Raw genomic sequence first — 27,953 nt, forward strand, 5'->3', positions numbered from 1 at the left:
ACCTATCCTGCTCTATGTTTCATTTTTAACTGTTCAGCTTGCTTCTAATCAGCCCTGATATAATACCCGAATGAGCATTCGGTCTGGCTTTGCTCAGGAATCATTATAGCAGAGTCTGGCTTCTCTGATGTCTTTTCAAGCCCAAGCCTGCCCCCTTGTGGCTGTGCACAGGACTCATAGCTGAATAATTATAGCAAAGCCAGAGTGAATGCTCAGTCGGGGATTTTATCAGGGCTGATTAGAAGCAAGCTGAACAGTTAAAAATGAAACAGAGAGCAGGATAGGTGTTTTCTCTAATGTTCCCACGGATATATATTGTAAAATACATGAGGGTGCTTGGTCTCTGGTTCACTTTAAGCGTTACAGATTTAGGGATTATTGCAAAGAAGTTTTAATGTGTAAGAAGTTTGTAAAATTTTAAGACGCGAACAAACTACTGTATAATCTGCAGCAACAAGACAAGAACAAATCAAAATGGGACGATCGTAGGTCAAGATCGGGCAAGAATGCAGGGCTGTGGAGTCGGTACAAAAATCTTCCAACTCCGACTCCTCCGTTTCTGAAACCACGACTCCAACTCCGACTCCGGGTACCCAAAATTGCACAGACTCTGACTCCTCGACTCCGACTCCACAGCCCAGCAAGAATGGTCATGGGCAAGACATGCACATACTTACATACTTCTTTCACACCAGCATGAGGCCTGAACAAGTCGGTGAGGATTATGTAAAAATACGTACATGTAAAGGGGACATCCATGTATAAATGTGAGAAAACAAATGTCTAACAGGGCGTTCCTTTCAAGCAATCCTTGTAAGAGGACAGCGCTAGAACGATTGTCCATTCTACACCGTCTTTCCTCGGCCAGCCTCAACGCAGCACAAACTAATGAGAAGAACGCCTCCCTCAGAAAAGGGCCGTATATATCCAGGAGTCATCCCGCGATTCGATCCATCGGAAGGTCCCATAATCTGCACAAAATCTCCTTTTATCACAAATCAATACACCCAACATAACTCTTTATTATGAACTTAGGGCCGATGACGGATCGCGGCTTAGCCCGCCGCTGCGCGTTCTCCCTGCTGTACTCTTACATACAGAGCAGATTATAAAAAATAAAAGTTGTAAATCTCTGTGTGAAATGTACCGGAGGGTGCAGTAAAGTAAGACGCCATAAATCTCGCGGAAGAGGGGAAGCGCGAGCCGCTGCTGCTCATTTATAATACTTAGGCATTGTGTTTTACAAAATCATTACTGGAAAAGTGCAGGGGCCCGATGAGACCTGGAAGATGGAGGCTAGAAATCTCCCAGCATTCCCCAGGTGACATGAGCGGTGTGTACTGCGCAGCGGGATACCTGCTGAGGAGCATAAGGAAGGATAGGTCACATGGGACTCTCTGCGTGTTTACATGTATCAACACACGTGTGACATAAAAACACATACTGCATCTCCCAAGGAAAAATAAATCTTATAAGTAAAATTGCATCCATATTTGCCATACGCGTATGTCAAGGCTAGACAAATTTCCTCTTATTTTTCTAATTATTTTTACGCAGTCAAATTGCTTTATCCACCTGCCAGCGATAGCTGCAAGCTGAATTACATCATTCCCCAACCTCCACATGGACCTAGAAGGGGAATAGTAATTACCGAAGCCGGGACTTGTGCAGCAGCAAGATAACCCATACCGGCTGTATCCTGCGCCCAAGTCTACCCTTGGTGATATCATATGTATGCCCCCCCCGCCCATTCAGTGTGTTTGCAGTACAGGAAGCCAATGTTTGTGTTTTTTTTCCTGTATAAATAAATAAGCTGCACAGAGCAGGTGACATTGCTACTTATTTTCCACACCTGCACTAACTGAATGACTGGCAGAGGCTTTGACATGGATTTCTGTCAGTCAGGATCACTGTGGATTAGCTGTGGATTGACATGCACTTACAGGGACCCTAATGGGGGGGAGGGGAAGTTTCACTTATCTGGGGCTTCTATGTGGCCGCGCATCCTTGATAACACTCCCGTTGCCGAGAGTGGCCATCGACTGGCTCAGTTGTCAAGAACGAAACTGAGTCACTGTGGGGAGGGCCACAGGATCGTTTTACCCGGTGCGGGCATAAGGCGGTTGCAGGGGGCCGGTGGAAGCCCCAGGTAAGTGGAACTTTTTTTTTGTTAAACTTTAGGTTCCTTTAAAATGCACTGAGCACCCAGGATATTTTTTTTCCCCCCACAATGAATCTCTCCCATAAAGGGCTGACTGTTCTGTTGAGGGCGGGGCACCATTACTTACCCGGGGTGGGGGGGGCTGTTACTTTAGCCCCCTCTCCCCGTGGTGTGTGCCATGTTCCCTGGGGTGCATCTGCAGCAACTGGCAGTTCACAGAGGCCACCAGTGGAGTACAGAGAGATTTTATTATTTAGTTACTTATCAAAAACATCTTCTGCAGAGTTTACCGAGTCTATATATGTTACTAACTGTCCCTCACAGTAGCTCACAATCTAATCCCTATGCGTCATTCTAGAGGTGGCCACACACCATACAGTTGTTTAAATATCTGTTTAATTCTAAAATTGCAATCAATTTTTCTGACTGTAACATTTCAAAAATATGACCAATGTACCACACACACATATGTTGAGTTTCCCCCCAATTATGATGAAAACGATTGAAAACTCTGAGAAAATTGCTAGGGAGTGTATATTAAAGAAAACCTGAACTGAAAATGAAGTCAAAATAAACATAAACACGTCATACTTACCTCCTGTGTAGTCTACTCCTCAATCTCTTTCTCCTCTCCTGCATCCTATTTGTCCACTCTTATCAATAGAATTCTCCGTCCTCCATTTTGAAAATGGCCATTACCCATAACAGCTTCCTGGTCAGCACACTGTTAAACTGTAACATCGCCCACTTGAGCCATAGGGAAACATGGACATTACCTTGCACATTCAGGGCTGGTGCACACCGAGCGGCTTTTTGGGCGTTTTCAGATCCGCTTGCGGCTGCGGATCTGCTTGGTCAATGTATCTCAATGGGGTGGTGCACACCAGAGCGGGGGGCGTTTTGCAGAAACGAAAAATGCCTGGGTGAGGCATTTTTTGGATTGCGGGTGCGTTTCTGCCTCAATGTTAAGTATAGGAAAAACGCAAACCGCTCTGAAAAACGGCACTTCAGAGCGGTTTTGCAGGCGTTTTTGTTACAGAAGCTGTTCAGTAACAGCTTTACTGTAACAATATATGAAATCTACTATACTGAAAACCGCAGCAGCAATCCGCAAAACGCTAGCAAAACGCCTCATAAAAATAAAAAAAAGCGTTTAAAAATCTGCTAGCATTTTGCGGATCTGCTTGCGGTTTTTGGTGTGCACCAGCCCTCAGTTGTAACTGACAACAGCTGATATATAACTGACAGTAACTGGTATACTTCAGTTTTGACAAAATATTGTCAGAACTGGAAGGGATCACTGTAAGAAGAAAATGGTGAGCTTCTGAGAGGAACTGATGGTAAGGTTAGTGTGTCATATTCATTTGCAGCTACATCATGTGTTTATTTTAAATATTTTTACTCAGTTCAGATTCCCTTTAAATTGACAACCTAATACACACCATGCAATCTTTAGAATAACTGAAGAAAAAACTCCAGCATAGAAATACGATCGTATTTTTTCAGTCGAATAAAAGGTTTAGATTTTTTTCGGGAGATCCGATCATATTTATCGAATTCTTGTAAAATCATATTTTATTGTATCATGTGTGTGGTCACCTTAGGAGTGATCACTGTGCGATTCTCATTCATGGACCACAATCGCCCCCAAAAAAAATATATAACGAATGCTAAGCGCTTGCAATTGCGATTTTTCTGAACCATGCATGTAGATCAGAAGTTTCTGCCTGAAGTCTACGTGGATTTTATCGCAGTTTCTCCTGTGAGATGAAATGGCACGTGTGTATACACAACTATATCTGGCCTGGCACCAGTGCGAGTGGATCCATATCTGGATGAATAGAGTACTGGTTAAGTGCACCGCCTTTGACATGGGAGACCAGGGTTCGAATCCTGGCTAGGGTCAGTACCTATTCAGTAAGGAGTTCAAGGCAAGACTCCCCAACACTGCAGGGTGGCCTCTTGAGCGCCCCTTAGTGGCTGCAGCTCTTGAGCTCTTTGAGTCTGACAGGGGAAAAGCGCTATATAAATGTTCAGATTATTATTATTATTATTATTATTATTATTTTATATGTGTGCCATTATATCTACAGAGCGGTTACAGCAGTAAGATAGATGATTACATAACACATGTAAGGATGTTGGCATGAGCTGCGGGTACAGCTGAGCTGGCCCTTCTCCTGTGATATGTCCCTGGCACAGGCGAGATAGGGGAGATTACGCAGGGAGAGGTTGGCACTTGCGTGGTGAAGGGCAGGAATTAGTCGTGTGATACGCGCTGGCGCAGTGTGATATGGATTACTCAGATCTCAGAGTCATCGAGATAAATGTCGTGCGTTGGATCGTGGACTGAAGCGCCTGCATGTTCCAGCAGCGCTCTTCTCTAACAGGATTTCCCGGGGCTCTGCAGAGATCACGTTTCCAAACCGCGAGACGCAACACGTGACATGTGACCGCCGATCTCAAGCCTGGTCAACCCAGATCCAACCCCAAACTTTTATCACTTCCTGTAGCAGATCCGTTTACATCCTTATGCAGCAAAATAGTTTAGTGGACCAGATGTCACCAATTAAATGATGGGCATTATTTTCCTTCAACGATACTGAATCCCTCAAGTCCACTTCAGGGCAAAAACAAAAAACTGTGGAATGTTCACCTGAGGTTATCAACATTGTTAAAGGACAACTGAAGTGAGAGGCCGCCATATTAATTTCCTTTTAAACAATACTAGTTGCCTGGCATCTCCAGATCGGCCAGGCAACTGGTCTGCATATGCTTGTTCGGGGTCTATGGCTAAAAGTATTAGAGGCAGAGGATCAGCAGGACAGCCAGGCAACTGGTATTGCTTAAAGAAATCCTGTAACTAAAAAAAAAAAAAAAAGTTCCCCTGGGGGGTACTCACCTCGGGTGGGGGAAGCCTCCGGATCCTATGGAGGCTTCCCCCGTCCTCCTGTGTCCCACGGCGGTCTCGCTGTGCCCCACCGAACAGCAGGGAGGTAAATATTTACCTCCCGGGCTCCAGCGCAGGCGCAGTATCGGCTCTCCGTTCGGAGATAGGCGGAAATACCCGACTGCTGTTGGGACGCTCTCCTGCGCAGTAGAGCGGACCGGACGAAGATTGGCTATTTCTGCCCATCTCCGCGCTGAGAGCCGCAACAGCGCCCCCGCTGGAGCCAGGGAAGGTAAGTTATAATCAGGCCGTGCCAGGCTTGTCGAGGGAGGATTGCCGGACACTTCAGGGGAGTCAGCGCTGGACTGCCTGCAGCTACAGGGGAGGGGGAACCCTCATTAGGACCCTGAGGCTTCCCCCTCCCGAGGTGAGTACCCCCCAAGGGAAGTTTTTTTTGTTACAGAGTCTCTTTAAAAGGAAATAAATGTGGCAGCCCCCAGATCCAGGGCCGTCCCGCCAATGACGCGGGGTGACGCAGCTTCCTCAGGTGGAGGAAGTGGGGGGGGCGGCACCGACCGATCTGTCGCTAGGGCTGCAGTGGGAGCAGCGCCGGGATGTTTGGTGGGGGGGGGGGGGGGGAGGTGGGTGCAACTGCTCGGTGTGGAAAGGATGGTTGGTGAATCACGGGAGTGGGGGAGGGCAAATCCTCACAAGTCTGCGCCAGGTGGCAAAAAGTCTATACCCGGCCCTGTCCATATCCCTTGTGCTTGTGCTTCAGTTGTCCTTTAAGTATCTTTTCTGGTTAACCACCCTGGCGTTCTGATAAGATCGCCAGGGAGGCTGCGGGAGGGTTTTTTTTTTTATAAAAAAAAAACTATTTCATGCAGCCAACTGAAAGTTGGCTGCATGAAAGCCCACTAGAGGGCGCTCCGGATGCGCACTTTCGATCGCCTCCGGCGATCAAAAGTAACAAGGAAGGCCGCAATGAGCGGCCTTCCTTGTTTCGCTTACCTCATCGCCATGGCGACGAGCGGAGTGACGTCATCGGCGTCAGCCGAAGTCCTGACGTCAGCCGCCTCCGATCCAGCCCCTAGCGCTGGCCGGAACTTTTTGTTCCGGCTACGCTGGGCTCAGGCGGCTGGGGGGACCCTCTTTCGCCGCTGCGTGCGGTGGATCGCCGCACTGCAGCGGCGATCAGGCAGCACACGCGGCTGGCAAAGTGCCGGCTGCGTGTGCTGCTTTTTATTTGAGCCAAATCGGCCCAGCAGGTTAATAAACCTCTGAAGATTCTCATCACGTTTTTCCTCCTTTCTCCACTGTTACTGGATTAAAAATCCACACGTCTGAAACCAGTAATTAGTGGCTTCCGACCTCACTAAAAATAAGCAATTTCATTAACCTCCTTGCCGGTTATCCCGAGCTCAGCTCGGGGTAACCTGCGCAGGAGGATATCTCAGGCCCCGCTGGGCCGATTTGCATAATTTTTTTTCCCCTACACGCAGCTAGCACTTTGCTAGCTGCGTGTAGGTCGCGATCGCCGCCGCTCGCCGCCGATTCGCCGCTACCCGCCGCGCCGAGCCGCCACCCCCCCCCCGCCCCAGACCCCTGCGCAGCCTGGCCAATCAGTGCCAGGCAGCGCTAAGGGGCGGATCGGAGTTCCCTCTGACGTCACGACGTCTATGACGTCGGTGACGTCATCCCGCCCGGTCGCCATGGCGACCGGGGAAGCCCTGCAGGAAATCCCGTTCTCAACGGGATTCCCTGCATACTCTGATCGCCGAAGGCGATCGGAGTGGGTGGGGGGATGCTGCCGCTTAGCGGCTATCATGTAGCGAGCCCTGGGCTCGCTACATGATTTAAAAAAAATAAATAAAAAAAAGTGCGGCGCTGCCTCCTTGCCGGATTTTTTAGACCGGCAAGGAGGTTAAAGGAGTACTATCGATTGAAACGACTTTTTTTTTTAATACTGTATATTAGTGTACACATTACCACTAGTGCTAGGGGCACTTTATTTATTCACCCAGGTCTCTCTCTCACTATCCCTGCTTAAAAATTCATTTCTCACACAGCTCATAGTAGTTTGGGTCACCCTGAGCTGCTTGGTTACTCTGTCACACAGCTCACAAATATATGTCACTGTGTCACTCACAGCATGCAGCAGACATGAGGAGAAATAGGCTGATCTGAGGCTGTAATATTGCTGGAATATAACTAGCTGTAACAATAGTCTGTGTTTGCACTCAGACTGGCTGCCTGCTTGTGGTGATTCACTCCAGGCTGCATCCACTTTACAAGCTGCTGAGAGGGGCAGACCACTGTCTACAATTAGCATTATTAGTATCTTTATCAGTCAAGAGAAGCAAAGATAATAAACACACATTGCTAGAATCTTTAACCCCTTACCACCATATCAACAAGATTCTTTCAGCAAGGTGATAATTAAACTATAAACTGAGGAGTTGATAGCATCTCCCCTTTGCAGAGACATGGTCTAGCCCTCTGGGAGCTCAGTATTAGATACATTTTGTATCCAAAACTGACGTCAGTTTGCGGAGGATTTTACAGCTGAGAGGAACAGCTGTGTGAGGAATAAAATTGCTCCTAGTACTTGCCCTAATGTGTGCTACAACATACAGCATTTAAAAATAAATGCATACATTGATAGTATTCCTTTAAGCTATATTCAATTAAGTGTCTTTTTTTAAAGTGGGATAAAACTCTGAAATCACATTCAACAAAAATGTGTTTTCCTACTTTTTATTACCATTCAGTTACCATATTTGCTTTTGTGCATTAGTAATACTGTCCCGTCTACAAATTCCCAAAGTACAGTTTATCTCCTCTGAAAGCTGCCATTTCTTTTCATTGCATAGATGCTGTAGTTATATACTAAAATCTATCTAGTGATCACTTCTCAACTCTTTCTGCTTCTCAACTCAGTACAGCTCAGGTTAAGCACTCTGCTGACTGTATACTATTGAATTTAATAAAGGAATGTAAACAAAAGATAATGTTATCATCAATTCTTCAGAGGTGGTCAGAAGCTCTCCACTGAAGCAAGGAGCTTTCCACTGACGAACAAAGTGCTGTGTTAAAGGGACTCCGAGCAGTGCAGAAACTATGGAAAGATGCATATCATTTTAAAGCTCTCTTTCTCCTCTTTCCAATGATATATAAACCGCCGCCCTACGCCTTTTAGTTTTCGCTATTTTCGCGATTGAAATTGCCGCGGCCGCAATTTCAATCGCGAAAATAGAGAAAACTAAAAGGCGTAGGGTGACGATTTAGGTGTCGCCAGAAAGAGGAGAAAGAGAGCTTTAAAATGATATCCATCTTTCCATAGTTACATTGTATTACACAGGGCGACTTTTTCCTAAAGTCAGCAGCTCCATTCTGCTGAATGCAGCTGCTGACACTGGGGAAAGTGTCGTCCTGTGTAATACAATGTAACTATGGAAAGATGGATATCATTTTAAAGCTCTCTTTCTCCTCTTTCTGACGGCACCTAAATCGTCGCCCTACGCCTTTTAGTTTTCTCTATTTTCGCGATTGAAATCGCGGCCGCGGCAATTTCAATCGCGAAAATAGCGAAAACTAAAAGGCGTAGGGCGGCGGTTTATATATCATTGGAAAGAGGAGAAAGAGAGCTTTAAAATGATATGCATATTTCTATAGTTTCTGCACTGCTCGGAGTCCCTTTAACTGTTCAAATGTTCTGCAACTATTTTTTGCGGTTGTAGATTTTGTGCAGAAATCTTTTAGAACAAAGAGGGAAAGATGAGTTTCATATCACTTTAAGCAAATGCAAGAAATGGCTTTGGAGAGTAATACGCGTTCTTCATGCATCTGCTGAGTACCCAGCCCCCGGGCTGTTTGATGAAATTACACACAAGTTATATTAGGTATTCAGCAGAATTTTTCGTTAACATATACGGTGCCTTCGCCAGGTCAGAGAATTTATTGAGTTTAACAAGAGTATCTCTTTCTCCGGTACATCAAAATTAACGTCATTATCTCACCCATTCTTTACCCTGAACGTAAGGCTGCAGATAAAAGCGGCAGGGATATAATAGTAAAGGATGGTCCGGGAACGAAAATGGCAGATCTGGCCGGGATTTCTCTCATTAAGGCAGACGGATGTGACAGCGGCCATAGCCAGGAGATTTGTCTTCCAGCAATATTTGCTCGATGTAAACCTTTTACTATAATAGCAGCTCTTAATTAAACAGATAATAGCGGACTTCTGCATTCGCCATCATCGGGGCTATGATGGATCGCAGGGTACCGGAGTCTACCGGCTTTCCTGCAGCATCTAATCGATCCCAATGTGTGAAACGCAGAGGGCATTCTACAAATCAGCTCGGCTGGAAGACAAGAGGATAGGCTGGACGCTGGACAACCATCTATTGTGATAGCTGAGCAGAACAAGAACCAGGAGCAGCTGTGAATACAGCCTCACCCCACCTGGCAGAACGAGGCACACTGAAGCAAAGACACGTGCGAAAGGGGATGACCAAATCACAGATTTTGATTGGTCGCTCTGAGCAAACCGCTTTAGCAGAAGTTTTGCTCTGCTTTTCCTGGCCATGTTTTCTTTCAAGCAGGATTGTCAGGCATACATTCAAATTCCATTAACCCACTGCTGTGCTTATTATGCAGCCTGCAACCTAAACCTGCATTGCAAACACTCCAATATAATCATAAAGGTTTGTGCTGTCATAAATCTTATCTCAGTCAGCCTGGCTCTATTTGGTATATTGCCGGGGAGAGGGAAGCTGGTTATCTTCCCTCCCACATCCTGGTACTCTCTTATTGGTTGAGGGCACTTCAGTGTGACACGAGGCTGAGAAGAAATATACCCCTCGCCCCTCTGCAGAAGCTGCTAAAATATGATGTATGCTGTGCTCATGTGTGTTTACAAAGCAAGCTAGATATGACAGTGCAGAGTAAGGGAGGAAAGGACATCAGGATTGGCTTCAGTCAGACGGGTTAAAGATGGAAAATGCCAGGAGCTGGTTTCTATTTACTATATAAAATTCACTGTAATCAAAACGTGGAAAGTACAATACATATGCTATGTAAGTAGAACAAGTATTTATTTATATGTGAGTGTTTTTTCCTGGGATAGTATGGCTAATCATACTTCTTTAACCCTCCTGGCGGTTTGCTATAAAATCGCCAGGGGGCAGTAAATTTTTTTTTTTCATGTAGCGAGACAAAGTCTCGCTACATGATAGCCGCTGCTCAGCGGCATCCCCCCAGCCCCTCCGATCGCCGCTGGCGATCGGCGATCAGGAGATCCCGTTCAAAGAACGGGATCTCCTGGAGGGCTTCCCCCGTCGCCATGGCGACGGGGGGGATGACGTCATCGACGTCGTGACGTCAAAGGGGATTCCTATCCACCCCATAGAGCTGCCTGGCACTGATTGGCCAGGCAGCGCATGGGGTCTGGGGGGGCGGCTGCGGCGCGACGGATAGCGGCGGGTAGCGGCGGCGATCAGGCACTGCACGCAGCTAGCAAAGTGCTAGCTGCGTGCAGCAAAAAAAAAAAATTATGCAAATCGGCCCAGCGGGGCCTGAGCGGTGCCTTCCGGCGGCATAGCAGGTTAATACATCAACCTGCCTTTCAGAGTTGAACAGGGCAGAATATGAAAGACAGCACACTGATCAGCAACTAGTAAAAATGATAAACATTAACTTTGGAACTGAATTTTTAAATCCCTGACAAAACCTGTCTTAGCTGTACAACTCTCCCCACAGCCGTAAAGAAAATCCTTAAAGCGGAATATAACCCTGCATTTCAACTTGGCTCTAAAACATTATTTACAGCATATTGCTTGCAACCAGCATTTTTTTTTACTAGACCAGCATTGGAAGGGTTACACACAGAGCTTTAAAGTTCCATGGAGAGAAATGCTGCCGCATCCGAAGTTTAAATAGATACATTTAAGTAAACACAATGTAACAAGTGTGGAATGTGACTCACACTCTGACTGTGCAGGAGCTCCTGTACACAGAGAGAGCAAGTCACATTGCTCACTTGTTACATACTTAAATGTATCTATCTAAACTTCCAATGCATCTGCATTTCTCTCCATAAAACTTTAAAGGGATACTGTAGGGGGTCGGGGGAAAATGAGTTGAACTTACCCGGGGCTTCTAATGGTCCCCCGCAGACATCCTGTGCCCGCGCAGCCACTCCCCGATGCTCTGGCCCCGCCTCTGGTTCACTTCTGGAATTTCAGACTTTAAAGGCTGAAAACCACTGCGCCTGCGTTGCCGTGTCCTTGATCCCACTGATGTCACCAGGAGTGTACTGCGCAGACACAGACCATACTGGGATTGTGCTATACATTCCTGGTGACATCAGCGGGATCGAGGACACGGCAACGCAGGCGCAGTGGTTTTCAGCCTTTAAAGTCTGAAATTCCAGAAGTGAACCAGAGGCGGGGCCAGAGCATCGGGGAGTGGCTGCGCGGGCACAGGATGTCTGCGGGGGACCATTAGAAGCCCCGGGTAAGTTCAACTCATTTTCCCCCGACCCCCTACAGTATCCCTTTAAAGCTCTGTGTGTAACCCTTCCAATGCTGGTCTAGTAAAAAAAAAAATGCTGGTTGCATATAACATGCTGTAAATAATGTTTTAGAGCAAAGTTGAAATGCAGGGTTATATTCCGCTTTAATAAAAAAAAAAAAAAAAGCCTGATGGGGTCCGCTCTACTGCGCAGGTGCGGGAGCTCTCTGGCTCTCTAGTGGACAATTCAGAAACTGCCGGGAGGATGTGGGATGCAATCAGGAGCGAGGAGAGGCAGGTATACAAAATTTGCGTGTAAAATAAGTCAGCCTATCCTCGGTGATATAAAGAACTTCATGTCTCCAAAACCCATCTACACTGCTTCAGGACAGCGGGCTGAGCCATGCAGTAATGTACCATCTGAACAGAGCCTAAGGGCCCGTTTCCACTCGTGCAGTGTGAATTAGTTGCAGAAAACGCAAAAACGAATTCGCACGTGGATGCAAATTTTACCGCAATGGTGCGTGCGTTTTCGCGTTTTTTGTAAGTATGCGAATTTAACCATGTCAGTGCCTGTGTGCTTTTACATTGATTTTAGGCGAAAAATTCGTATGGAAAATTCGCATAGCGAAAACGCATGCAAATTTGCTATTAATTACATTGTATGCGAATCGCACACCACAAGGTGGTGTGCGAATTCTGATGGCTCTGCTGTGCAGATTTTTCCTGCACAGAAAAACACTCTGTCTTCCTGACAAGTGGAAACAGGCTCATTAAGTTGTATTGGTTGTGCGATTCTGCATGCAGAAAACGCATGCAGATTTGCGATAGTGGGAACGGGCCCTAAGAGAATGCAGCCCAATCACCGAGCTAATGTAAAAGCTTTGAATTCGATGGCTCTCCGAGGTGGGCATATTCGTTCCACTTAAAGAATACGTCCAAGCAACCTAAAAAAAAAAAAAAAAACACACACTTACCTGGGACTTCCTCCAGCCCCTTCCAGCCGTCCTGTGCCCTCACCACAGCTCGGCTCTATGCTGGTGGCCCAGGGTCCCCTCAGGCGCAAGATCCCCACTGCACCTGCGCGAGCGGCTCTCAGAGTCGGGCTGACGTCATCCCGACTGTACTGTGCAGGCGCAGTAGATCTGTGCCTGCACACTACTGCCCGTACTGACTCAGTGAGCTGCACGCTGGTGCGCAGGACCTGGCCAGATCGGCATCTGCAGCGGAGGGGACCGGGAGCCACCAGAGTTGCGGCGAGGGCACAGGACGGCTGCCAGGGGCTGGAGGAAGACCGAGGTAGGTGGATATTTTATTTTTAGGTTGCTCGGACCTTCCCTTTAAAGCGGTATTGTCACCATAAAAATCACATTTCAACAGCAACTGGTCTGAGTGTATTAAGTGATAAAGATGCTGATCCTGCATTCAAAACTTGCAAAACTTTTTCTGCAGTTATGGTTTGGAGTTATCACATACTTTAGGAGCACTGGCCCTAGTGCCAAAAAGTTAAATGCTGGGAGTTATTGTTATCTATAATATATTCCTCCTCTTCCATTTATTTCCCTGCCTAGCTCCTTATCAGAAACACCCTCTGATCACTTGTGTTTACAAGCAAGGCTGAGGTGACTCAGCGATTGGAGGATAAGACAGTGCAGTTCCTAGTATACACCTCAGTGGGAGTGTCTGAAGACTCTGGGAGGAGGGCAGCTAATGAATACACAATGAGCAAGAGAAGGGAGAGGGGAAACAAGAGTCAGGGAGGATATGATGTCAGCATTAGCTTGGCAAGATGGTCACTGCCTAGAATAGGATTTTCTGTTTTTCCTTTATAAAACTCACAGGAATCATTATGTGGATAGCACAATACATCTGTTATGTAAGTAGAAGTAGTATTTATCTACTTATATATGCGTTTTCTATTTCTAGGTTAGCATGGGTGTCGCTTGTTCTTTAAAGTGCCGGCTGCGGCGTTGTGCTTCCTGTATTTACAGTGCGGCATCTGCCGATTACCCCAGACATTCCGGACTTAATTCCCTTTAATGGTACGGAATGTTCCGCATGCGGAACTAACAACGTCCAGAACAGATCCAATTATCCCGCACAATGGAAAACCTTTCAGCCACTTTAGCCTGGCTGGTAAAAGGAGCGTAACTCCTACTTTACAGCAGACAAAATGTTAAGCGCCACATAAACAGGTCCACTTTATCAGCCATTAGATGGTTACCGGGAACTCGTCATATAAAACTTTATAACAACAATGAAAAGACCAAAAATTGAAAACTAAAAGGTTTAAAGAGGAACTCTAGCAATCCTGTGCGCCTCTGGTGCTAAAGAGCATGTCAGACTCCAGCGGACTTATACCGGGGTTATAATGTTCTACCATGGCTGAGCCTAGCCCCATTTCAGGATACAGGCTGAGAATCTTGAGTGAATCTAGCCTAGCGTGTTTATGGTGGCAGTCCTATGTCTGCATGCCAGATTATTAGAATTACCCAATGCTTAAAGCGACACTGATGCAAAAAAAAAAAACAACAAAAAAGTATACTATAATGAATTGGTTGTGTAGTACGGATAATTAAAGAGTACATAAATTATAAATTACAGTTTTCTTTAAACCCAATAAGTTGCCAAGATATATAAACTCACATGATAAAGTGTGATTTTCTCACCCCCAGGGTCCGTATTCCACATATGGTCTTGAAATACCCGCCCCCAGTGTAAAATTGGGCCCTGGGCCTTTTTTCCCCTTCCCAAACCATAAGTGCAAAGGATGCTGGGGGACTGATGTCATAACTCCACCCCCTCAAGTCCATGTGATCTAATTTAGGGAGACAGACATCTGAAATAAGAATTATAGCAGACAGACATGGTAAGACAGCTGCAGCAGTTTTCCTGCCTCTCCTCTCTGCTGCACACTGTGAAGAGAGAAGTAATTTGATCCAGACAGGCAGACAGCAGGGGAGGGAGGGGCAGGGGAGGGAACTAGGCTGAAGAGGTGGGCACAATGCTTTCAGCTTCAGGAGGAATAAGGAAGTGCTACTTACAGATATAAATGTGAGTGTTTTATCTATTATGATGTACCAGATGTAAACTTTAAGTGATCATCTAACTGTACACAGTGCCAAGACTACATATATTGCATTGCCATTCAGACCTTTTTTGGCTGGAGGTGGTCTTTAATAAAACATTAGCGGCAAAGAAAAGAGTCTCATTTTTATTTTCAGATATATAGCTGTTTTCTATAACATTGCACAAGTCTCTAATATTTGCAGAGTTAAACTATAAAACAGAGCAAAGCTAATGACCGTTTGAACTTCAACGTGTTACAGAATCAGTTGAGTCAGCTACGGCATTTCTAGTACCTCAGACACACCAGCGACGCAGGGAGAAATGATCGCCGTGAGTAATAAACATGTAGAATATTACGCTGGAGAATTAATAGAGGAAGTCAGATGCCGGTGCGCGCGTTTCGCTCTCCTGCAGGGACAGCCAATCGCCTGTCTTGTGGTCTCGCCAATGGATGCTTGAAGACAGAAGTCTTCCTGGGAGGAGAGAGGCATCCAGCGGACCGCGCATTTTACAGCCCTTTCCATAATTTATGTCCCCGGTAACATCGCCGTGCGTGAGGCCTTCTAACACAAATTAAAACATTAATGTGTTACGGCTGCGAGCTGATGCTGTAAATAACGATTTCCTTGGTCGCGTCACAAACGCTTTTGCCCTAAAAAGGCGGAATAAAGTATCATAAATCAAACGACCGATGAAAGAAACAAAGGCCTCCATTCCCAGAGACTATAAAGTGACGTGAGCGACAATGAAGTGACTGATTTGTCATGGATTAAACAGGAGCACCAATGTATATAATATATACGTAAAATTAAAACAATTCATGCTCTACAAAGAAGAAAAGTTTCAAATAATACAGCAGACTGAATACACAGAGGATTACATGAACAAGAGTCAAAATAACGATATAGGATTTAAGACCACTTCATGTCTAGACTAACTCAACCCAGGAAAGATCAGTAGTCCCTTTGGCGTTCATGTGAAAAAGGGGGCAGGGTAAATCTGGATCGGCAAGACTGGCAATATTCTACTAGGGGTGCCTTCACACTTATCTCTGCAATTTCCAGCTGTGTATTTCTGCCTCTTTTCATATTTGCGATTCTGCACTTGTGATTTTTCACATAGGATTCCTTTTATGTTCACGTTTTAGGCAAATGTTTGCATTGTTATTTTTCCATGCATACCAACAATGTTAATATTCAAGGCATATGGCTGTGTGTATAGCACGCAGTGTACCCCACATGTGTTTCTCTTCATTGCGGTGCCAATCCCGTTCTCTGACAATGTATGGGTGAGCGCTGTGTTGTGACATGCAGCAGCGCGACGCTGCAACGTTATGTGGCGGATAAGAGTGAGCGGCAGTCAGTGCAGACTGCACATGCCCACGTCCTTGCTTAGAACACACTGAACACGAAGCTGAAATGATCACATTGCGGCATCAGTTGATCAGAACATGCAGAGAATTCTACATATTTCTTTCTTGTAGTCTCTGCTTAAGAGTAGGTCCACAGTTGTCCGTTCAGGATCGGATCCGTTTTTCTAAACTTTTATTTTCCTTGCCCCCATTTTTTCCAAAAATGCATTTTTGCAGCATACGTTTCTAGTCCGTGGAAACTTATGCCCAGCCGTGGGGGGAGAGGGGGCTGCCCTGATAGAGGGGGAAGCAACCAGGATTGGGGGGGGGGGGGGGGGGGGTAGCAGGCCATGGGGAGGGGGGGTCACCCGTCCCCGCTCCTCCTCCAGCTACTTGCGCAAAACCTAATGTATAGCGGCAGCGAGCAAGAAAGCTTACCTTCTTCCTCCGCTCGCTGCGTCACTTCCTGCCCTCCGAAGTATAGAGGGCTACACTGCAGGAAGTGACGCGGCGAGCGGAGGAAGAAGGTAAGCTCCCTGCTCGCTGCCGCTATACATTAGGTTTTGCGCAAGTAGTTGGAGGAGGGGGACGGATGACCCAGGTGAGGGAGGGGGGACGACGTCCCTGCCCACTGACCGCTGTCTCCCCTGTCCTGGCTGTTTCCCCCTCTAGCATGGCGGCCCCCTCCCCACCCACAGGCTGTGACACAGAAACTGATCCATTTCTGTGTCCAAAACTGCCTGTGTAGATGGGAATCAGTCTTCCTATTCCCCTTCACTACCCCTGTGTGTATCCGGAACCATGTGTGGTCCGGGAAAATGCTGCAAATCCGGACCGTCTGTTTAGGTTTTTAAAACGGATCCCCCTGAACGCAGACGGATCAGTTTTTTTTGTTAAGTGAAGACAGCTGCAATTTTATCACTGGTATCCGTGGATCCGGTTTTGATCCGGGCTGAAAAACGGAGCCACTGATATGTTTTTGGAGCAAGTGTGAACCTACTCCTACTCAGAGACTAAACACGTAGAAAACCCTATCTTTGTAACAGAAAATGGTAGACAATCGTTTTGTGGCTTAAAAGGGAACCTGAAGTTAGTGAAATTATTTAAAATAAACATGTTGGAATTGCAGATGAATATTACATACTAATCTCATCATCAGCTCCTCTCAGAAGCTCACTATTTTCTTCTTACAATGATCACTTCCCGTTCTGACAATATTTTGTCAGAACTGAAATATACCAGTTGCTGTCAGTTATATATCAGCAGCTGTCAGTTACAACTGAATGTGCAAGGTAATGTCTAGGTTTCCCTATGGCTCATGTGGGCCACATTACAGTATAACAGTGTGCTGACCAGGAAGCTGTTATGGGGTAGCGGCCATTTTTTTAAAATGGAGGACAGAGAATTCCATTGATCACAGTGAACAAATCGGAAGCAGGAGAGGAGAAAGAGATGGAGAAGTAGACTACTCAGGAGGCAAGTATGAGCTGAGTATGGTTATTTTGACTTTTTATTTTCAGTTCAGGTTCTCTTTAAACCCCTTCAGATCGGTTCCAGCGCCCTGATAATTTTTATATGGCTAGCATCGATGTAAAGCTAATTTAGCAAGTTAAATATTTTTTATTCTAAGATTAATTATAGAGCATTAGATATTATCTTCTCTTGCCTGGATATGGGAAAAGAAATGGCCCCTAACTATCGAGATCCTTTTGATACAAAAACGTATCAAGTATTGTGTAAGGTTTGCTGGAGAGATTTTTTTTATGAGTGGTCTGAATTTGCTGGTGAGTTTTCTTGACAAAACACTATTTTTTGTCAGATGGAACGTAAAGGGTACTCTGAATCAGACCTTTATGGTGCGCATATTTCATATGCTGGGCGCATTTAGCGCAGGTGAATCCGTCACTCTGGTTGCTTGGCAGTTGGAAACAATCCGTTATTTCCCACAGTGCAACAAGGTCCACAGACAAGAAACTGTCAGGACCATGGTGATGACATCACACTGTGGGAGGGGTTCACCACAATGTCAGCCATAAAGACCCCCCCTCCCCCCATGATCATTTTGAGAAAAGGTAAAGATTTCTCAAGGGAAAGGGGGTTTCAGCTACTGATTGGAAAGGTGTTCATTTGTTAAAGTTCCTCTTTACATGCCGTCATCGCTGTGACTCTTCTGTGAGCCGAGCTGCTTCTCAAACAGACTTTAAACTTCTGTTTTTACATCATAAAACATTCTGCAGAAAGTAAAATCCGTCTGTCGGATTATTCCGTCTAATGAGAGATAAAAGGGGGGATTTCAGTGAATATGGCATCTCCTTGCTGTACTCTTAATTTTTACACAACAGGATTGCCAAAGATGCATTAAGAACTTAAGATGAAAGGGCCTATAGACTTAGTGCGGAACGGCGCTGTCAGACGTCACCGCTTACCGGAGCCGGGATGTGATGCTGTCAGATGCCACTGTATACCGGCGCCGGGATGTGTTGCAGTCGGACTCTACTGTAAACCGGAGCCGGGATGTGACGCTGTCAGGCACTGCTGTATACCGGAGCCGGGATGTGACGATGTGAGACGCCGCTGTGTACCAGAGCTGCGATGTGACACTGTCAGACTCTACTGTATACGGGAGCCGGGATATGGCGCTGTCAGACATTACTGAATACCGAGCTGGGATGTAACGCTGGCAGATGCTGCTGTATACGGGAGTCAGGATGTGCCGCTGTCAGACGCCACTGTATACCGGAGCCGGGATGTGACGCTGTCAGATGCTGCTGTATACCGGAGCCGGGATGTGATGCTGGCAGATGCTGCTGTATACGGGAGCCGGGGTGTGGCGCTGTCAGAGGCCGCAGTATACCGGAGTCGGGATGTGATGCTGTCAGATGCCATTGTATACCGGAGCCGGGATGTGAGGCTGTCAGATGCTGCTGTATACCGGAGCCGGGATGTGATGCTGGCAGATGCTGCTGTATACGGGAGCCGCGATGTGACGCTGTCAGACGCCACTGTATACCGGAGCCGGGATGTGATGCTTGCAGATGCTGCTGTATACGGGAGCCGGGGTGTGCTGCTGGCAGATGCTGCTGTATACGGGAGTCGGGATGTGACGCTGTCAGACGCCACTGTATACCGGAGCCGGGATGTGATGCTGGCAGATGCTGCTGTATACGGGAGCCGGGATGTGATGCTGGCAGATGCTGCTGTATACGGGAGTCGGGATATGACGCTGTCAGATGCCACTGTATACCGGAGCCGGGATGTGATGCTGGCAGATGCTGCTGTATACCGGAGCCGGGATGTGACGCTGTCAGAACCCACTGTATACCGGAGCCGGGATGTGACGCTGTCAGATGTTGCTGTATACCGGAGTTGGGATATGACGCTGTCAGATGCTGCTGTATACGGGAGCCGGGGTGTGATGCTGGCAGATGCTGCTGTATACGGGAGCCGGGGTGTGATGCTGGCAGATGCTGCTGTATACGGGAGCCGGGATGTGTTGCTGTCGGACTCTACTGTAAACCGGAGCCGGGATGTGACGCTGTCAGGCACTGCTGTATACCGGAGCCGGGATGTGACGCTGTCAGGCACTGCTGTATACCGGAGCTGGGATGTGACTATGTGAGACGCCGCTGTGTACCAGAGCTGCGATGTGACACTGTCAGACTCTACTGTATACCGGAGCCGGGATGTGACACTGTCAGACGTTACTGAATACCGAGCCGGGATGTAACGCTGGCAGACGCCACTGTATACCGGAGCCGGGATTTGACACTGTCAGACGTTACTGAATACCGAGCCGGGATGTAACGCTTCAGACGCCACTGTATACGGGAGTCGGGATGTGACGCTGTCAGACGCCACTGTATACCGGAGCAGGGATGTGCTGCTGGCAGATGCTACTGTATACCGGAGCCGGGATGTGGCGCTGTCAGACGTTACTGAATACCGAGCTGGGATGTAACGCTGTCAGATGCCGCTGTATACGGGAGTCAGGATGTGCCGCTGTCAGACGCCACTGTATACCGGAGCCGAGGTGTGCTACTGGCAGATGCTACTGTATACGGGAGTCGGGATGTGACGCTGTCAGACGCCACTGTATACCGGAGCCGGGGTGTGCTGCTGGCAGATGCTGCTGTATACGGGAGCCGGGGTGTGATGCTGGCAGATGCTGCTGTATACGGGAGCCGGGATGTGATGCTGGCAGATGCTGCTGTATACCGGAGAAGGGATGTGGCGCTGTCAGACGCCACTGTATACCGGAGCCGGGATGTGATGCTGGCAGATGCCGCTGTATACGGGAGTCAGGATGTGCCGCTGTCAGACGCCACTGTATACCGGAGCCGGGATGTGATGCTGGCAGATGCTGCTGTATACGGGAGCCGGGATGTGATGCTGTCAGATGCCACTGTATACCGGAGCCGCGATCTGACGCTGTCAGATGCCACTGTATACCGGAGCCGGGATGTGTTGCTGTCGGACTCTACTGTAAACCGGAGCCGGGATGTGACGCTGTCAGGCACTGCTGTATACCGGAGCTGGGATGTGACGATGTGAGACGCCGCTGTGTACCAGAGCTGCGATGTGACACTGTCAGACTCTACTGTATACGGGAGCCGGGATGTGGCGCTGTCAGACATTACTGAATACCGAGCTGGGATGTAACGCTATCAGATGCCGCTGTATACGGGAGTCAGGATGTGCCGCTGTCAGACGCCACTGTATACCGGAGCCGGGATGTGCTGCTGGCAGATGCTACTGTATACCGGAGCCGGGATGTGGCGCTGTCAGACGTTACTGAATACCGAGCTGGGATGTAACGCTGTCAGATGCCGCTGTATACGGGAGTCAGGATGTGCCGCTGTCAGACGCCACTGTATACCGGAGCCGGGGTGTGCTACTGGCAGATGCTACTGTATACGGGAGTCGGGATGTGACGCTGTCAGACGCCACTGTATACCGGAGCCGGGGTGTGCTGCTGGCAGATGCTGCTGTATACGGGAGCCGGGGTGTGATGCTGGCAGATGCTGCTGTATACGGGAGCCGGGATGTGATGCTGGCAGATGCTGCTGTATACCGGAGAAGGGATGTGGCGCTGTCAGACGCCACTGTATACCGGAGCCGGGATGTGATGCTGGCAGATGCCGCTGTATACGGGAGTCAGGATGTGCCGCTGTCAGACGCCACTGTATACCGGAGCCGGGATGTGATGCTGGCAGATGCTGCTGTATACGGGAGCCGGGATGTGATGCTGTCAGATGCCACTGTATACCGGAGCCGCGATCTGACGCTGTCAGATGCCACTGTATACCGGAGCCGGGATGTGTTGCTGTCGGACTCTACTGTAAACCGGAGCCGGGATGTGACGCTGTCAGGCACTGCTGTATACCGGAGCTGGGATGTGACGATGTGAGACGCCGCTGTGTACCAGAGCTGCGATGTGACACTGTCAGACTCTACTGTATACGGGAGCCGGGATGTGGCGCTGTCAGACGTTACTGAATACCGAGCTGGGATGTAACGCTGTCAGATGCCGCTGTATACGGGAGTCAGGATGTGCCGCTGTCAGACGCCACTGTATACCGGAGCCGGGATGTGATGCTGGCAGATGCTGCTGTATACCGGAGCCGGGATGTGATACTGGCAGATGCTGCTGTATACGGGAGCCGGGGTGTGGCGCTTTTTACCGGAGCTGAGATGTGAAAGTGTCGGACGACGCTGTTTACCAACACCAGAATGTGACGCTGTAAGACGCCGCAGTATACCAGAGTCGGGATGTGACGCCGTCAGTCGCTGCTGTATACCGGAGTCGGGATGTGACGCCGTCAGTCGCTGCTGTATACTGGAGCCGGGATGCGATGCTTTCAGATGCAGCTGTATACCGGAGCCACAAAGTGACGCTGTCAGACGCCGCTGTATACCGGAGCCACGATGTGGCGCTGTCAGATGCTGCCGTTTACCGAGACGGGATGTGCTGCTGTCAGACGCCGCTGTATACCGGAGCCGGGATGTGACGCTGTCAGATGCCACTGTATACCGGAGTCAGGATGTGCCGCTGTCAGATGCTGCCTTATACCAGAGCCGTGATGTGACGCTGTCAGATGCTGCTGTATACAGGAGCCGTGATGTGACGCTGTCAGATGCTGCTGTATACAGGAGCCGGGATGTGACGCTGTCAGATGCAGCTGTATACCGGAAGCCAAAATGTAGCGCTGCCAGACGCCGCTGTATACCGGAGCTGCAAAGTGACGCTGTCAGACGCCGCTGTTCACCGATGCTGGGATGTGACGCTGTCAGATGCTGCCTTATACCAGAGCCGGGATGTGACGCTGTCAGATGCAGCTGTATACCGGAAGCCAAAATGTAGCGCTGCCAGACGCCACTGTATACCGGAGCTGCAAAGTGACGCTGTCAGACGCCTGTTTACCGATGCCAGGATGTGCCGCTGTCAGACGCTGCTGTATACCAGAGCCGGGATGTGACGCTGTCAGATGCAGCTGTATACCAGAAGCCAAAATGTAGCGCTGCCAGACGCCGCTGTATACCGGAGCTGGGATGTGACGCTGCCAGACGCCGCTGTTTACCGATGCTGGGATGAGAGGCGCCCTCGCTGCTACAGGTGTCACCTAACAAAACAGGGACAGGCGATTTCTTCTAACCCAGCCAGGAGATTTTATTTTTTTTCTCCTTGTTCAGATCATTAAAAAGTAAACAGGCGAGAGCCGCAGCGAGGAGAGAACATGACGGCGCATTGTCAGCCGCCGAGTGAAGCTGTACCTGTCGTGAATAATTAGGGGAGAACACAGACGGAACAATCATCATTCCCCTTACAGGAATATTAAAGATATATGGCTCTTCATTATTCAGAGAGTACACAACGGAACACGCTCATAACTCTGCCGCCAGGCTTCCCGCTAATGCTGCCGGGGCCCAAATCACAGAGCGTACACTCCAGACAAAGCACAGAGCGAAACAAGGGCCCAAATCACAGAGCGTACACTCCAGACAAAGCACAGAGCGAAACAAGGGCCCAAATCACAGAGCGTACACTCCAGACAAAGCACAGAGCGAAACAAGGGCCCAAATCACAGAGCGTACACTCCAGACAAAGCACAGAGCGAAACAAGGGCCCAAATCACAGAGCGTACACTCCAGACAAAGCACAGAGCGAAACAAGGGCCCAAATCACAGAGCGTACACTCCAGACAAAGCACAGAGCGAAACAAGGGCCCAAATCACAGAGCGTACACTCCAGACAAAGCACAGAGCGAAACAAGGGCCAAAAATCACAGAGCGTACACTCCAGACAAAGCACAGAGCGAAACAAGGGCCCAAATCACAGAGCGTACACTCCAGACAAAGCACAGAGCGAAACAAGGGCCCAAATCACAGAGCGTACACTCAAGACAAAGCACAGAGCGAAACAAGGGCCCAAATCACAGAGCGTACACTCCAGACAAAGCACAGAGCGAAACAAGGGCCCAAATCACAGAGCGTACACTCCAGACAAAGCACAGAGCGAAACAAGGGCCCAAATCACAGAGCGTACACTCCAGACAAAGCACAGAGCGAAACAAGGGCCCAAATCACAGAGCGTACACTCCAGACAAAGCTCAGAGCGAAACAAGGGCCCATTTTCACTAAACACATTAAACTGGGGGGAGGGGGGGCACATGCGCGGCGCCAGCGAGATCAGATGCAGGCTTGCTGAGCTCTATACCTGAATGGACTCAAAAAGCCTGCAAGACCGCGCTATACCTTCAGCACTTGTGGCGATCCGTGAAGGATATGACTGGCCACAAGAAGGGAAAGTCTAAAGAGGCTAAGGATACTTTTGACAGCCCCTTACCAGAAATGTTCTTGTGGCAACAGCAGGACCAGGCCACCAAGACGGCCGCCGCGTCTTCTTGGTCTGCCTCCGGCCTGTCTTAGCCTGACTCCCTGCAAACTCCGAAGGTGTCTCAGGACAGAGATCAAAGGCAGGACAACTCGGCCTTATTAAATTCCATCCACAAAATGCTATGGAAGGAGCTGCATGCTGCGGTGTCCAACACGCAGATCCGCAACCTGGGTGACCGAGGCCATAAGGTTGAACATCATCTCGATGGCTTTGCCGATTCGTTGGCAGACGATAAAGAACGGCTAGATACCCACGACCGCAGACTGGACCAACTTGAAGACTGTTTGGTAGACTTCGAGAACCGGGCTTGTAGGTCGAATATTTGGATCAGAGGGTTGCCAGAGTCGTTGACTGACATCCGTGCTGTGGCAACCAACTTGTTCTCAGCACTGGTGCCACAGCTGGATGCCTCTCCACTATGGCTATACAGGATTCGTCGAGCCTTGTGTCGGCTACGGAACCCAGATTGGCACAGGGATAAAATCCTGAAGTTCCACTACTTCCAAGGCTAAAGAACAAGTAATGGCAACAGCTAAAAATGTTACAACCCTGCTAGGTGTCCCCTCATCGGTACAGCTCTATGCTGACCTGTCGCCATTGAGACTCTAGAGATGCCGGACCCTCCGTTCCATCGCACAGGTGCTTCTGCACGCATCGATCTGCTATCGTTGGGGCTTTCCATGCTCCCTACACACATAGAATTTTGCATGTACGTGTGTGTTGCATGTGTGTGCAGCTGTGCACAGACTCCATTCTTGTCCAATTCTGTGCACTTGCTCACTCAGAGCCATATGCAATTCACTTTTTCAGCGAGGAGAACGCCAGCGCATACCACTAAGGCTGCATCCGAAATGACCACCAGCTCAGTGTGAAGCACCTAAATAGATTTTCTGCACACTTTGCATTCAATTCAGATGCAAATCATATGCAAATCTGCTACTACTTATTATGCAAACAGGAAACTCAGGAGGAGGTAGCAGATTTGCATATGATTTGCATCTGAATTGAATGCAAAGTGTGCAGAAAATCTATTTAGGTGCTGCACATTGAGCTGGTGGTCATTTCAGATGCAGCCTTAGTGGTATGCGCTGGCGTTCTCCTCGCTGTTCAACCAAATGTAAGTTACACATTTTTTTTGCTTAGCTGCTCCCAAGGTTTTAAATTTAGGTCAGGTCACTTGCCCGGAGGTTTGCCTCACCGTGGCGCAAGTGTCTAGTACAATATACTTTGCATGCAAACCATATTGGAAGCTAAAGTTCCTCCTAGTTTAATAAATGTTAGCACTTGTCTTGGATGCAGGGCATGCATTTTTCAGTCTAGCAGAGGCGGTGTATGCCTGTGCGATTAACCATTCAATTGCAGCATGTGTTTAGGGACGCGCAGCCTTTACCCCCATCTTTTTTTAACTTTGTAACTATGTAACTGTCAGGTTAGCTGCTCCCAGCCCCTCCTCCTGAGTTTCCTGTTTGCATAATAAGTAGTAGCAGATTTGCATATGATTTGCATCTGAATTGAATGCAAAGTGTGCAGAAAATCTATTTAGGTGCTGCACATTGAGCTGGTGGTCATTTCAGATGCAGCCTTAGTGGTATGCGCTGGCGTTCTCCTCGCTGTTCAACCAAATGTAAGTTACACTTTTTTTGCTTAGCTGCTCCCAAGGTTTTAAATTTAGGTTAGGTCACTTGCCCGGAGGTTTGCCTCACCGTGGCGCAAGTGTCTAGTATAATATACTTTGCATGTAATTCACTTTTTCACCTGAGTTTTCTCCTAGGAGATAATTTTTCATCTTCGATTTAAATGAACTTTTTACCACTTTGCAATGGAAAAAGTACCAAGAAATAGGTGAAAAAGTACTGTCAAAATTATTCTGAGTATTTGTTTGCTTGCTGGGGGTGTAAAGGGCATTATACTTACAAGATGGTAAACTATCACCCAGGAGTAAAGGTGAATTGCATATGGGCCTCAATGTGGTGCATTTTGCATGTCAAAGCGGGATCCAGATATTGGTCAGTCCATTCTTCATAACCCTAACCTACAAAGCTCTCCACAATCTCTCTCCCCGGTACATCTCCTCACTAGTCTCCAGATACCAACCCAACTGCAATCTTCGATCTTCACATGACCCTCTTTTGTCCTCCTCTAGAATTACCTCCTCACATTCACAAGATTTTGCACGCGCTTCACCCCTTCTCTAGAATGCTCTACCACAACACATCCGTCACTCGCCAACCTTTGTTAGCTTTAAACGGTCACTAAAAATACACTTGTGCGGACAAGCATATGCGCTACGTTAGGCCACTTCCCTTTGTCCTAAGACAAAATATTCCTACTAGGTATCCCAAAACACACTGCCTCTATACATTTGTTGTATACTACCCCTCCTCCTGTCTCCCCACCCCCTCCATTCCCTTTAGATTACCAATTTGCAAATGATTATACTGCGCTCCAGCCCCTGAATGAGTCACGCATTGTGACGAAACGCGTAGGGCGGAGTCGGAGGTGTGCGCGCTGACGTCACGGAATACGAGGAAGGAGCAGGAAAGACAGTGTGGTGGCGTGCGACTCTGTTATGTCCGCGGTAGGAGCGTATGTACCCTCTGTCAACCTGTAATTTATGTGGCAATAAATTGAAAAGCTGGTTTTATGTGAAGATTCTCCTTGGCTGACATCTTTATATATGATATGCTAAGACTCAAGACGCGCTTCTGGTGAGTGCAATCACATTGGGAGAGAGGCTGAGATCCCATATATGGTGGAGGCACTACCCCCAGGAGTGCATGCATGGGGTGCAGATTGTGTGTTTTTTAAAAACAATACTTTGCACTATGTGCGTATTTTAAATCTTTTTTAGGGTTGGAATGCGCAGTGAATCGTTGTGAAATATTCCCTTTAGATTGTAAGCTCGCAAGGGCAGGGCTCTCTCCCCCTTTTGTGTCTTGGAAATCAATAAACATTTTATTCATCATGTTACTTTTATCACTGTCATTACCACTTCTGTATTTTGTATAGTTTTTGTATTTTGTCACTAATTATGTATATTGTATATTGTTATACACCATTGTCTGTATTATTATGTACTGTTTCTTACTTTGTTCAGCGCCACTGAAGGTGTTGGTGCTTTATAAACCAATAATAATAATAACAACACCTTCAGTATGGGTGGGACTCCGCCTCGCATAACACTGCCTGCACTGGGCACCATGAGCTGTAAAGCTTTCAGTGTAGCCAACTGGAAATCTTACAACCTATTGCAGTGATAGCTAACCTTGGCACTCCAGCTGTGACAAAACTACAACTCCCATCATGCCTCTGCCTCACCGAGTTATGTTTAGAGCTGTCAGAGTATTGCAATGCCTCATGGGACTTGTAGTTCCACCACACCTGGAGTGCCAAGGTTAGCCATCACTGACCTATTGTGTAAAGGTGCCCATAGATCTAGCAATGTATGAGCAGAGTGACCAAGAGGCAGATCTCTGATTGGAGAGAGATCTGTTGGCTGCTCATACACTGCAGGCCAATCCCCCCCCCAATGCTCGTGCATTCTAATCTCACCTGTTCCAGCTGCTGCGATGGTCCAGCTGCTCGTACTTCCTCATTCTCATCCCATGTGACTGCTGCTCATGGCACATGGTGGGTGTGACGTCACTCACGTGCCAGTGTTATATGCGGCAGAACCGAAGAAAGAGCAGCTGGACTCGTGGTGGCCGGAAAGGTGAGATTTTAATGCATCAACACCAGGGGGAGCACATAACAATTTGGGTGGGCAGCATTCAGGGGTCCCGGCGCTTGCACGGCATTACCGCTGTGCACCCGATCGCCAGCATCAGACTGAAATTTGATGCGGCACCGACTTTCATCCAATTACTGTATATACTCGCATACAAGCCGAATTTTTGACCCCCAAAAAGGGGGTCAAAAGTTGGGGGGTCGGCTTGTATGCGAGTCTGGTGCTGGTGATGGTGGTCCGAGCCCCCCGCACTGTCACAACCCCCCCCCCCCCGCCGCTACCGCTGCAATTACCTGCCCGGCGCCGCTTCTTCTATTCCCCTCCTGTCCGGCTCCGTAAATCACTGCA

The 27,953-nt window shown here is 48.1% G+C and overlaps 1 protein-coding gene across 5 annotated transcripts in view; it reads right to left on the reverse strand.

The window, feature by feature from the left end:
• TSNARE1 (t-SNARE domain containing 1) overlaps window positions 1-27,953 on the reverse strand; it is a 557,339-nt gene that overhangs the window by 405,931 nt on the left and 123,455 nt on the right. The gene's annotated exons all lie outside the window — the stretch shown is intronic.

The sequence above is a fragment of the Hyperolius riggenbachi genome, chromosome 5 (genome assembly GCF_040937935.1).
Source record: "Hyperolius riggenbachi isolate aHypRig1 chromosome 5, aHypRig1.pri, whole genome shotgun sequence".
NCBI classification, from domain to species: Eukaryota; Metazoa; Chordata; class Amphibia; order Anura; family Hyperoliidae; genus Hyperolius; species Hyperolius riggenbachi.